This window comes from Xyrauchen texanus, chromosome 26 (assembly GCF_025860055.1).
Source record: "Xyrauchen texanus isolate HMW12.3.18 chromosome 26, RBS_HiC_50CHRs, whole genome shotgun sequence".
NCBI classification, from domain to species: domain Eukaryota; kingdom Metazoa; phylum Chordata; class Actinopteri; order Cypriniformes; family Catostomidae; genus Xyrauchen; species Xyrauchen texanus.
The window spans coordinates 3,006,150-3,019,358 of NC_068301.1; positions in this window are offsets into that span (position 1 = coordinate 3,006,150).

Genomic DNA, 13,209 nt, shown 5'->3' on the forward strand with positions numbered 1-13,209 from the left:
CTGAGAGTGACTGAGAGTGACTGAGTGACTGAGAGTGACTGAGAGTGACTGAGTGTGACTGAGAGTGACTGAGAGTGACTGAGAGTGACTGAGAGTGACTGAGAGTGACTGAGAGTGACTGAGAGTGACTGAGTGACTGAGTGACTGAGAGTGACTGAGTGACTGAGAGTGACTGAGTGACTGAGTGTGACTGAGAGTGACTGAGAGTGACTGAGAGTGACTGAGAGTGACTGAGTGACTGAGAGTGACTGAGTGTGACTGAGTGACTGAGAGTGACTGAGAGTGACTGAGTGTGACTGAGAGTGACTGAGAGTGACTGAGTGTGACTGAGAGTGACTGAGTGTGACTGAGAGAGACTGAGAGTGACTGATTGACTGAGTGACTGAGAGTGACTGAGTGACTGAGAGTGACTGAGTGTGACTGAGTGACTGAGAGTGACTGAGTGACTGAGTGACTGAGAGTGACTGAGAGTGACTGAGTGTGACTGAGAGTGACTGAGTGTGACTGAGTGTGACTGAGTGTGACTGAGTGACTGAGAGTGACTGAGTGACTGAGAGTGACTGAGTGACTGAGTGTGACTGAGTGTGACTGAGAGTGACTGAGAGTGACTGAGTGTGACTGAGAGTGACTGAGTGTGACTGAGAGTGACTGAGTGACTGAGTGACTGAGTGTGACTGAGAGTGACTGAGTGACTGAGAGTGACTGAGTGACTGAGTGTGACTGAGTGACTGAGAGTGACTGAGTGTGACTGAGAGTGACTGAGAGTGAGTGAGAGTGACTGAGAGTGACTGAGTGACTGAGAGTGACTGAGTGACTGAGTGTGACTGAGTGACTGAGAGTGACTGAGTGTGACTGAGAGTGACTGAGAGTGAGTGAGAGTGACTGAGAGTGAGTGAGTGTGACTGAGAGTGACTGAGTGTGACTGAGAGTGACTGAGAGTGACTGAGAGTGACTGAGAGTGACTGAGTGTGACTGAGAGTGACTGAGAGTGACTGAGTGTGACTGAGTGACTGAGAGTGACTGAGTGACTGAGAGTGACTGAGTGACTGAGTGACTGAGAGTGACTGAGAGTGACTGAGTGTGACTGAGAGTGACTGAGTGACTGAGTGTGACTGAGTGTGACTGAGTGACTGAGAGTGACTGAGTGACTGAGTGTGACTGAGTGTGACTGAGAGTGACTGAGAGTGACTGAGTGTGACTGAGAGTGACTGAGTGTGACTGAGAGTGACTGAGTGTGACTGAGAGTGACTGAGTGACTGAGAGTGACTGAGTGACTGAGTGTGACTGAGTGACTGAGTGTGACTGAGTGTGACTGAGAGTGACTGAGAGTGATTGAGAGTGACTGAGAGTGACTGAGTGACTGAGTGTGACTGAGTGTGACTGAGTGACTGAGAGTGACTGAGTGACTGAGTGTGACTGAGTGTGACTGAGAGTGACTGAGAGTGACTGAGTGTGACTGAGAGTGACTGAGTGTGACTGAGAGTGACTGAGTGTGACTGAGAGTGACTGAGTGACTGAGAGTGACTGAGTGACTGAGTGTGACTGAGTGACTGAGTGTGACTGAGTGTGACTGAGAGTGACTGAGAGTGATTGAGAGTGACTGAGAGTGACTGAGTGTGACTGAGCTGTCTGTGTGTGATATTTATATGCACTGAATTAATAAATAAAACTGTGTGTGAGAGAGAGTTGAGTGTGTGTGTGTGTGTGTGTGTGTGTGTGTGTGTGTGTGTGTGTGTGTGTGTGTGTGTGTGTGTGTTTGTGTTATGGACAGTAATACAGACTCGAATCACTTTCTCTTTGTTCTTTAATTTGTTGATCATTTGATCCAGAATGGGTTTCTTTCAGAGAACTTGCTCCTGCCTGACTCTTGGTGGATCCACAATGAGTTTATAACTACTATGTACAGCAGGGCTATTCAACCTCATTGACAAATGGGCCAGATGGAAATAATCTTCGGGGCACGACGCCAGGATATTTTTTTTTTAGATTTTTTTAGCATTAGAAATATTTCCACCTATCAGGAAATTCTAGAGGAGAAAAAAATACAGGTAAAAAAAAAAAAAAGTGGGTCCATTACAGAAAGAGTAAATCAGACTGATGATACTAAAAACTTTTGACCATTTATTCACCAAATTAATGAATAGAACTTTCAAAATCATACTTTTATAACCTAATGATTATTATCTGAGCATTATTTGTTTATTGCAAACAGCTTGAACAGTCACTTCATGTGCAAAGTGCCCTCTCAGATGATCACTGGCACCCCACAGAGGCCACACACACAACTGCCCAACACAGTTACTCCATTGCATCAGCACGTTTCTCCCAGTGTACTGGAATGTCCGATTCACGAACTAATCTTTTGAATCGATCTTATGATTCGTTCGAGCCAATTCACGAAGAAAAATCTGACTTCCCGCCAGATATTGACTCCCCGCTACCTGATTGGCCCTTATCCCTAAAAGCCCAACACTACACCCATCCATAACCCTTACCTCATTGGTCCCTACCCCTAAAGCCCTAAAGCCTACACCTACCCTTAAACATAAGGATACTAGTGGGAGTCAATATTCGGCACTAAACGGGAGCTTTAAAACGGGATTCATTACCTCACTCGAACACATCCTATTTATGCATGAGATTAATCACTATATCCACAACATATATGTACTATTAAAACTTACAAATACACAGACAATGAAGTGAATGTACATGTGAACTTAATGGGGGGACTAAATTTAAAGGACATTGACGTCAAAACATTAAAACTGCGACTAAAACAAAACAAACAAACAAACAAAACACTTTGTAAAAATGAGATGGGTTTAGCTTGAAATGGTGCAGGGGACAAAATCACCTTTTAAAGAGTCGTGGGAACGTGTCCCTCACGCCTCCTGTGGCTGCTACGCCCTTGGGTTTATTGAACCAGTTCGTTGACAGAGAACCATCCGAGTTCCGACTCTCTTAAATGAATCGGACTACCCCAGCGCCAGTGGGCGCAGTTGTGAGGGCGACTCCTATGGAGTTATACATGTGCCACAATTCTGTGTGCACAAAATTATATTTTGAGCACACAAAAAATATTATGCATGCACAAGATGATATTTTGAGCATGCAAAAAGTTATTTTGAATGCAGAGTGGGTAGGAGGAGAAAGCAAAAATTAAGAATTCTGAGAAAATTAATATTCAAATAAACTATTCAAGCCCAAAATTGATTTCCGCATGCTCAAAATGAATTTATCTTTGCAAGAAGATACATTTCTTTACAAAACTGTGTTCAAGCACGTGCAAAATAACTTTTTGTGCAAACAAAATATCATCTTGTGCATGCAGAATTTTTTTTGGCACTCAGAATATCACCTTGCATGTGCACAATATGTTTTTGTGCGCTCAATTTCGCCTTGCGGGAGTGCAGAAAATTCAAATGTTTTGTGCACTCAAAATATCATCTTGTGCATGCAAAATAACTTTGTGTTCACTCAATTTCATTTTGCGTGTGTAGAATTATTTTTTTGCGCAGAAAATATAATCTTGTGCATGCAGAACATTTGTGTTGCACTCAAAATATCATCTTGCACACGCAGAATATTTTTGTGCAGAATTGTGGCACATATATACCTCCATATAATGGCAGTAGTCGTGAGTGTGACTCCAGCGGCGTTCATTCACTCAGGACTGGGAGGAGTGTGTGTGTGTGTGTGCGTGTGTGTGTGTGTGCGTGTGCGTGTGCGTGTGCGTGTGTGGAGCTGGAGTGGGCTGGGTTCTGCCCGTCAGCCATGTTGGAATGAGAGGGAATGAAAAGCTGGAATGAGAGAGAAACGGTTGGAGAAGACAGGAAAAGCGGGATTTAAACCTCTATAATATTACCACGGATCGATCACCGCGCGCGACCGACAGATTCCACAGCAAACGAGTGAGTGGCGCTCATTAATGCTTTCAATCATTTTTATTAAGTGAAAAAAAAAAAAAACTGTCAGTCTGTCAGCAAATAGGTGGATTTCTGTGCTTGAACAGTCCTGCCATGCGTTCACGAGGAATACTGACCAGATCGCATCGATTTAAATCCAATATTAATGCGTTTGTGCGGGATCGCGCATTATTTACGGTGCGCGTGAACACCCTTGATACTTTGTATGAATCATTCGATAAATGAATCATTAATTTGGACTGAGTGTTCATGTTGAATTCAGTCTCAGAACTTTATAATACACACTATTATATTTGTCAAATATTCAGCACCACAGTCCACAGCATACAGTATGTGTTGACATTGTGTTATTCCAGACAATAAGTGATAAACAGAATTAAATATGTCAAAAGAACGCAGAATAAGTAAATAAGATTTATTAGTTGGTAAAAAAAGAGTGGTATGCTAACTATATACATGGTATAGTTTAGATACATTTAATAATACATTAGATATAATCAGTAATATTATAGAGTAGAAACATTCATTCGAGATCATTTCATTCAGTTTAAATGTGAAAGCTGCTTTTACCACACTTCCTAAAATATGCATAATTTTTTGGACATGGTACCATAGTAATATTATGAATATTTGGACATGTACCACGTTATTACCATGCTTTTTTGGACGTAGCACCATGGTAATATCAAGGTTTGTTTAGTGGATATACAATGGTATTATCGTTTTAACATCTAACCACGGGAATAACAAACATTGTTTTTTAGTATTGCAATTGCAAAAAGTTCTCACAGTGAAAATCGGAAACAGTAGGCTGACTTTTCTTTAGCAAAAATCGGTCTGTTTACCAGAATTCGAAACGACGCCCCCAGTGGACAAAACGGTAAGTGTTGGCACTTGCGAGCTCAATGTTTTTGGTAAAATGTCCACAGGGGGGCGCCAAAAGAGAGTTGTGAAGCGAGTTCTTTTCAGCTGTGTAGCTTGTATGCATTAAAGAGGAATGGATATTTTATAAACTGAACCCCCCCCCCAAACCTAACCTAACCATTAGTGGAGTAAAAACGTAATGTATAGGGTTTGTCCTGCATTTAAACATTTTTCGTCGGCCGCCCAAGTGAAATTTCGGGCTGCCGAAACAAAATGAATAAATTATATTTGGACGAGACAAAGTTGTGAAATTGTAAATAATACCAAGCTATTGCAAGTTGGTGTTTTTAATTTAAACTGTTTATTATGTTTATTATATTTTCAGATTTTAGGCGTGAACGCACTTAACTGCATAGACAGCTATAGGATGCTCCCTTGCTCCCTATTTAGTGCATGACTTAACCTCCAGTGTGCTGTCTGTCTGCACTGGTCTCAGAACAGTTATAGGAGAGCTATAGGATGCTCCCTTGCCCCCTATTTAGTGCATGACTTAACCTCCAGTGTGCTGTCTGTCTGCACTGGTCTCAGAACAGTTATAGGAGAGCTATAGGATGCTCCCTTGCTCCCTATTTAGTGCATTTCTTAAACTTCAGTGTGCTGTCTGTCTGCACTGGTCTCAGAACAGTAATAGGAGAGCTATAGGATGCTCCCTTGCTCCCTATTTAGTGCATTTCTTAACCTTCAGTGTGCTGTCTGTCTGCACTGGTCTCAGAACAGTAATAGGAGAGCTATAGGATGCTCCCTTGCTCCCTATTTAGTGCATGACTTAACCTCCAGTGTGCTGTCTGTCTGCACTGGTCTCAGAACAGTTATAGGAGAGCTATAGGATGCTCCCTATTTAGTGCATGACTTAACCTCAAGTGTGCTGTCTGTCTGCACTGGTCTCAGAACAGTTATAGGAGAGCTATAGGATGCTCCCTTGCTCCCTATTTAGTGCATGACTTAACCTCCAGTGTGCTGTCTGTCTGCACTGGTCTCAGAACAGTTATAGGAGAGCTATAGGATGCTCCCTTGCTCCCTATTTAGTGCATGACTTAACCTCCAGTGTGCTGTCTGTCTGCACTGGTCTCAGAACAGTTATAGGAGAGCTATAGAATGCTCCCTTGCTCCCTATTTAGTGCATGACATAACCTCCAGTGTGCTGTCTGTCTGCACTGGTCTCAGAACAGTTTGAAATGCACCTTATTTTCATCCTAACTCCATATAAAGCCTCTGAAAGAACCCGGGTCTCCCACTTAGTGATTTAGGAGATTATGAAAAGCACACAGAGTCACGGGATGCACTAAAATGCCTCTTCACATCGTGCACAGGTGCTTTGGAAATGCCTATTATTTACTGATGTGTTCTGGCAGCTCTGCGCATGAGAGATACTGTATTTTGTGTGTCCTGGGGCGGTGGAAATGACAGCGTGCAGGGGTGGGGTAATTTTAAAGTTGGCACTGGGGCAACAGCAGCCCGCCTCGGGTCAAGTGCCGGTTTAGTCTCCAGACTCTGACATCACAGCTTCAGTGTAAATGATGTCTGGTTGTTAACTTTTATCTTGACCGCTGCTTTGTGATCAAGGGAGCATCACCCTTGTGAATTCAACAACACTTTCATGTTCCCTTAAATTTGGTGTACATAAACAGGATTCCATACCATACTTAAAGGAACAGTGCCCCCTAAAATAGAATTCTGTCATTATTACTCACCCTCATGTAGTTCCAAACCTGTATGACGGTGACAGGATGTTCATTTTTGGGTGAATTGCAAATGTTCTCTTAAAGGAACAGTTCCCCCTAAAATAGAATTGTGTCATTATTTACTCACCCTCGTGTAGTTCCAAACCCATATTTACATTTATGCATTTTGGCAGATGCTTTAATCCAAAGTGACTTACAGTGCACTTATTACAGGGACAATCCCCCCGGAGCAACCTGGATTAAGTGTCTTGCTCAAGGACACAATGGTGGTGGCTGTGGGGTTCAAACCAGCAACCTTCTGATTACCAGTTATGTGCTTTAGTCCACTACGCCACCACCACTCCATGAATTGCAAATGTTCACTTAAAGGAACAGTTCCCCCTAAAATAGAATTCTGTCATTATTTACTCACCCTCATGTAGTTCCAAACCTGTATGACGGTGACAGGAGTTTCATTTTTGGGTGAATTGCAAATGTTCTCTTAAAGGAACAGTTCCCCCTAAAATAGAATTCTGTCATTATTTACTCACCCTCATGTAGTTCCAAACCTGTATGACGGTGACAGGAGTTTCATTTTTGGGTGAATTGCGTATGTTCTCTTAAAGGAACAGTTCCCCTAAAATGTCTTTAATCCTGTTGTTTTAGCTGCACAGGAAGTGGGGCTGGGATTTCAGTCACTATGACAGGATGTTTGTGTGTGATGACATGGTGTTTAACTGAGATTGGTTTAGCAGGATGTAGCTACCTTGTAAAGTCCCTCAGGGTTTCAAGAGGAAAACAGCTTTTTCTTTGTGTGCATATTGAAACTATGTGTACCTGTGTTTAGGAAAAGGATGTCTTGGATCGATATACTGACCCATTTAAGACTATTTCGATACATTTTGATAAACTAGTATGGAAGGATCTTAGTCTTATTATTATTTGCTCTTAAGGAATCGTAGTGGCCAAAATAAAAAGACATAAAAATCATCTTACTAGTCATAGCCGATAGCCGACTACATGGCAGCTTCTTCCCCAAGCAATCAGACTGTTGAACACTTGATCTATCAGGATCAATAATCAGCACGAGACTTTATTCATCTATAATCTCACACTGGACTGTCAACATATTCTCCTCAATACAACTACTTATATATATATATACTAATCGCCTCAACCCGGGTGGCGGAGGACGAATCTCAGTTGCTCCGCGTCTGAGACCGTCAATCCGAGCATCTTATCACGTGACTTGTTGAGTGCGTTACCATGGAGATATATCCCATGTGGAGGCTTCACGCCATCCACCGCGGCATCCACGGTCAACTCGAACCACGTTATAGCGATCACGAGGAGGTTACCCCATGTGACTCTACCAATTTGGTTGCTTGGGAGACCCGGCTGGAGTCACTCAGCACGTCCTGGATTCAAACTCGCCCTGGGATCGTGTAATTCAGTCATAAAACATTGAATGTTACAGAAATTTCTATATTTGCTGTACAGTAAAATGTTACATTCAATATCCAAATACGTTCTTCGCTTGAGCTTAACTTGTCCTGAACCCGGAATGTTCCTTTAATGTCTGAGAGCGTCCCGTCGCAGTGAACAGAAGCTCCATTCACAGTGAGTGAAGGCCTCATTCCCCGTCCGCAGAGGTAATCCCTCTTACATTTAAGTCCAACATCTGACACAGATGATGCTTTTATAAAAGTGTTCCAAGTAAACCACCGGGGCTGCAACGTGTGTGAATGCTTGTATAACTGGAGTCTTTGTGCCGGCTCTCGAGTTTCCTGTCAAAGGGTTGAAGCCCGTCGTTCTGCAGGAGAGCAGCGTTTTAAAGGCTGTGCTGTGTGTTCGGGTCACGTTGGACATAAAGACCACTCCGCAGGAAGTTCCTGTGCCCTTGAGACTTTCGGTAACACGCTGTCATTAGTGCATTAACAGGGGAGGATCGGCCATTGTGTGCTACCAGACAGGAAGTGACACGCAAACAATCTGCGTCTTATTCGCCAACCACCCGTTATCCAGTTTAATAGGCACTATATGACAAAAAAAAGCTTTTTTCAGCACAAATATGGCATCCGTTAAATCAGATGATTTAATAGACCACTAAAACGCCTCAAAAAATGAATTGAAATGTTCAGTTGTTTCCACTCCTGAGTGCAAATCCAAAGCCAGATCCCAGATCCCGGCAGGGAAAGGCGGCGGCGTTCTTCTTCTTACAGATGGAAACATTTTGACATTACACAGAGGCACATGAGCACAATGGCTACTGTTCTGTCTTGCGCTCCTGAGGGAATCTGTCTACGCCTTCAGCGTGATGCTATTACAGGAAGTGATGTCATGCATACAGGAAGCCTCAGCGCACAGACCCAGGCTAAAGCACTCTGGGGCTGTCAGGTTAAAAGTCGAAATTTGACATGCACATTCGAAAGCTAAATCTGTGCATTCAATATTTTGGGTGTGTGCCATGCAGTGACGATGTCAACAAATCGATCACATACTTGCGTGAAAAAGGCTAGACGCTATTTTTAAATATTTTTTTATCCATTTTTTTTCCCAATGTGGAACGCCCAATTCGCACTACTTAGTAGGTCCTCGTGGTGGCGCGGTTACTCGCCTCAATCCGGGCGGCGGAGGGCGAGTCTCCGTTGCCTCCTCTTCTGAGACCGTCATTGCGCCCTCTTGTGGACTAATGAAAAAATGCAATGAATTCGAATTTTGAAAATATTTATGGTAGAAATTCAGTGATATGAGGGTGAGAAACAGATCAGTATTGTTGTACATTTTTGCTATTTAGTTGTCCAAAATAAAGGGGGAATCTGGCATCCTCGCGGTGAGACGGGGCTCCGTGAAGGGCGGGGAAGTGTTCAAGGGATTTCCCAGGCAGGTGAGAGGGGAAGGCGGCCATGACGTGTGCTGTTCTCCCCCAGCGTCACATTTATCTCACGCCGGGGGTCCAAGGAGCGTGTCTGGCGATGCATCTAATTCATCCGAACCCTCCCAGCACTAGTCCAGGGCATGCGAGGGTGCCAGTGTGGGCACACGTGGAGATTTGAAGCATGCTCCTCGAGAAGAGGAAGATTTTAAAGACAGCGGTGATGAAGCGTTATCCACATCAGGTGTGCTTCATTCACCGCCGACTAAACAAGGCTGATTAATTATGCACCTCTAATCACTCTCCCGCCCAACTCCCGTCATGAGCCTGGCTGAAGGGCGCCCTAAGAGGCGGGGCGACGATGACGAGAGGGAGTGGCGTTAAAGTAGAGGATGTCTACGCTAATAACATGCAGTTATCAAGCTGTCATGTTGTCCTAGAGAGGATTTAAAGTAAAGCTGTCTCTTGTTTTCTCTCTCTGCTTGTATCTGTGTGATAGCGCTCGAGTCTCCGAGTGAACGTGATGTCGTGGCTCTGTGACACATCCTTGATGTTTCTCCAGTTCTGCTTTAAGTTTTCCAGCAGCTCTTAAGAGGCTTAAACTGACTCTGACAGCAGCGCGGGTCTCGGAGACGCGTGGAAGGCACTCGTAAACTGAAGCACAGGAGTCTCCTACAATGGAGGGAAATTACCTCATAGTATATCACTGTGTCCTCAGGGCTTACACACACACACACACTGATACACACTGATACACACTCACACACACTGATACACACTGATACACACTGATACACACTCACACACACTGATACACACTCACACACACTGATGCACACACACTGATACACACTGATACACACTCACACACACTGATACACACTGATACACACTCACACACACTGATACACACTCACACACACTGATGCACACACACTGATACACACTGATACACACTCACACACACTGATACACACTCACACACACTGATGCACACACACTGATACACACTCACACACACTGATACACACTCACACACACTGATACACACTGATACACACACACTGATACACACTCACACACACTGATGCACACACACTGATACACACACACTGATACACACACACTGATACACACTCACACACACTGATGCACACACACTGATACACACACACTGATACACACACACTGATACACACTCACACACACTGATGCACACACACTGATACACACTCACACACACTGATACACACTGATACACACTCACACACACTGATACACACACACTGATACACACACACTGATACACACTCACACACACTGATGCACACACACTGATACACACTCACACACACTGATACACAATGATACACACACACTGATACACACACACACACACACTGATACACACTGATACACACTCACACACACTGATACACACACACACACACACTGATACACACTGATACACACTCACACACACTGATACACACACACTGATACACACTCACACACACTGATACACACTCACACACACTGATACACACTGATACACACACACTGATACACACTGATACACACTCACACACACTGATACACACACACTGATACACACTCACACACACTGATACACACTCACACACACTGATACACACTGATACACACACACTGATACACACACTGATACACACTGATGCACACACACTGATATACACACACACAAACTGATACACACAAACTGATACACACACACTGATACACACACACTGATACACACTCACACACACTGATGCACACACACTGATATACACACACACACACACTGATACACACACACTGATACACACTGATACACACACACTGATACACACTCACACACACTGATGCACACACACTGATATACACACACACAAACTGATACACACACACTGATACACACTGATACACACACACTGATACACACTCACACACACTGATGCACACACACTGATATACACACACACAAACTGATACACACACACTGATACACACTGATACACACACACTGATACACACTCACACACACTGATACACACTGATACACACTCACACACATACTGATACACACTGATACACACTCACACACACATTGACACACACACACACTGACACACACACACACACACTGATACACACTCACACACACACTGACACACACTCACACACACACTGATACACACACACACTGATACACACTGATACACACTGATACACACTCACACACACACACTGATACACACTCACACACTGACACACACACTGACACACACACACACTGACACACACACTGATACACACTCACACTGACACACACACACACTCACACACTGATACACACTCACACTGACACACACACACACACTCACACACTGATACACACTCACACACACACTGATACACACTCACACACACACTGATACACACTGATACACACTCATACACACACTGATACACACTCACACACACTCACACACACACACACACACAGATACACACACACACTGATACACACACACACACTGATACACACTGATACACACTCACACATACACTGATACACACCGATAAACACTCACACACACACACACTCACACACACACACACTGATACACACTCACACACACTCACACACACACACACACAGATACACACACACACTGATACACACTCACACACACTGATACACACTGATACACACTCACACATACACTGATACACACTGATACACACTCACACACACTCACACACACACACACACAGATACACACACACACTGATACACACTCACACACACTGATACACACCGATACACACTCACACACACACACACTCACACACACACACTGATACACACTCACACACACACTGAAACACACACACACTGACACACACACACACTCACACACACACACACTGATACACACACACTGATACACACACACACACTGATACACACTGATACACACTCACACACACTGATACACTCTCACACACACACACACACACACACACACACACACACACTCACACACACTGATACACACACACACACACACACACTGATACACACTGATACACTCTCACACACACACACACACACACACACACACACACACTGATACACTCTCACACACACACACACACACACCCACACACTGATACACTCTCACACACACACACACACACACACACACACACACTCACACACACTGATACACACACACACACACACACTGATACACACTGATACACTCTCACACACACACACACACACACTCACACACACTGATACACTCTCACACACACACACACACACACACACACTCACACACACTGATACACACTCACACACACACTGATACACACACACACACACACACACTGATACACACTGATACACACACACACACACACTGATACACACTCACACACACACTGAAACACACACACACACACACACACTGATACACACTGATACACACTCACACACACTGATACACACACAGACACACACACACAGTGATACACACACGCACACTCACACACACACTCATACACACACACACTCTTACACACACACGCACACTCACACACACACACACACAATAATCTTGAATATTGTTCTCTAGCACCAAACATGCATCATTTCTGCCCCGTCCCGCTCCGCACGTGTCGCCTCTTTTCCCTGCATGAGTTAACATGGTTTCAAAGCAGCTTTTAGACCAAAACGTTTTTCCCTTCTAAATGTATCTTAATCAGCATGTTACAAGCCTTTAATAAT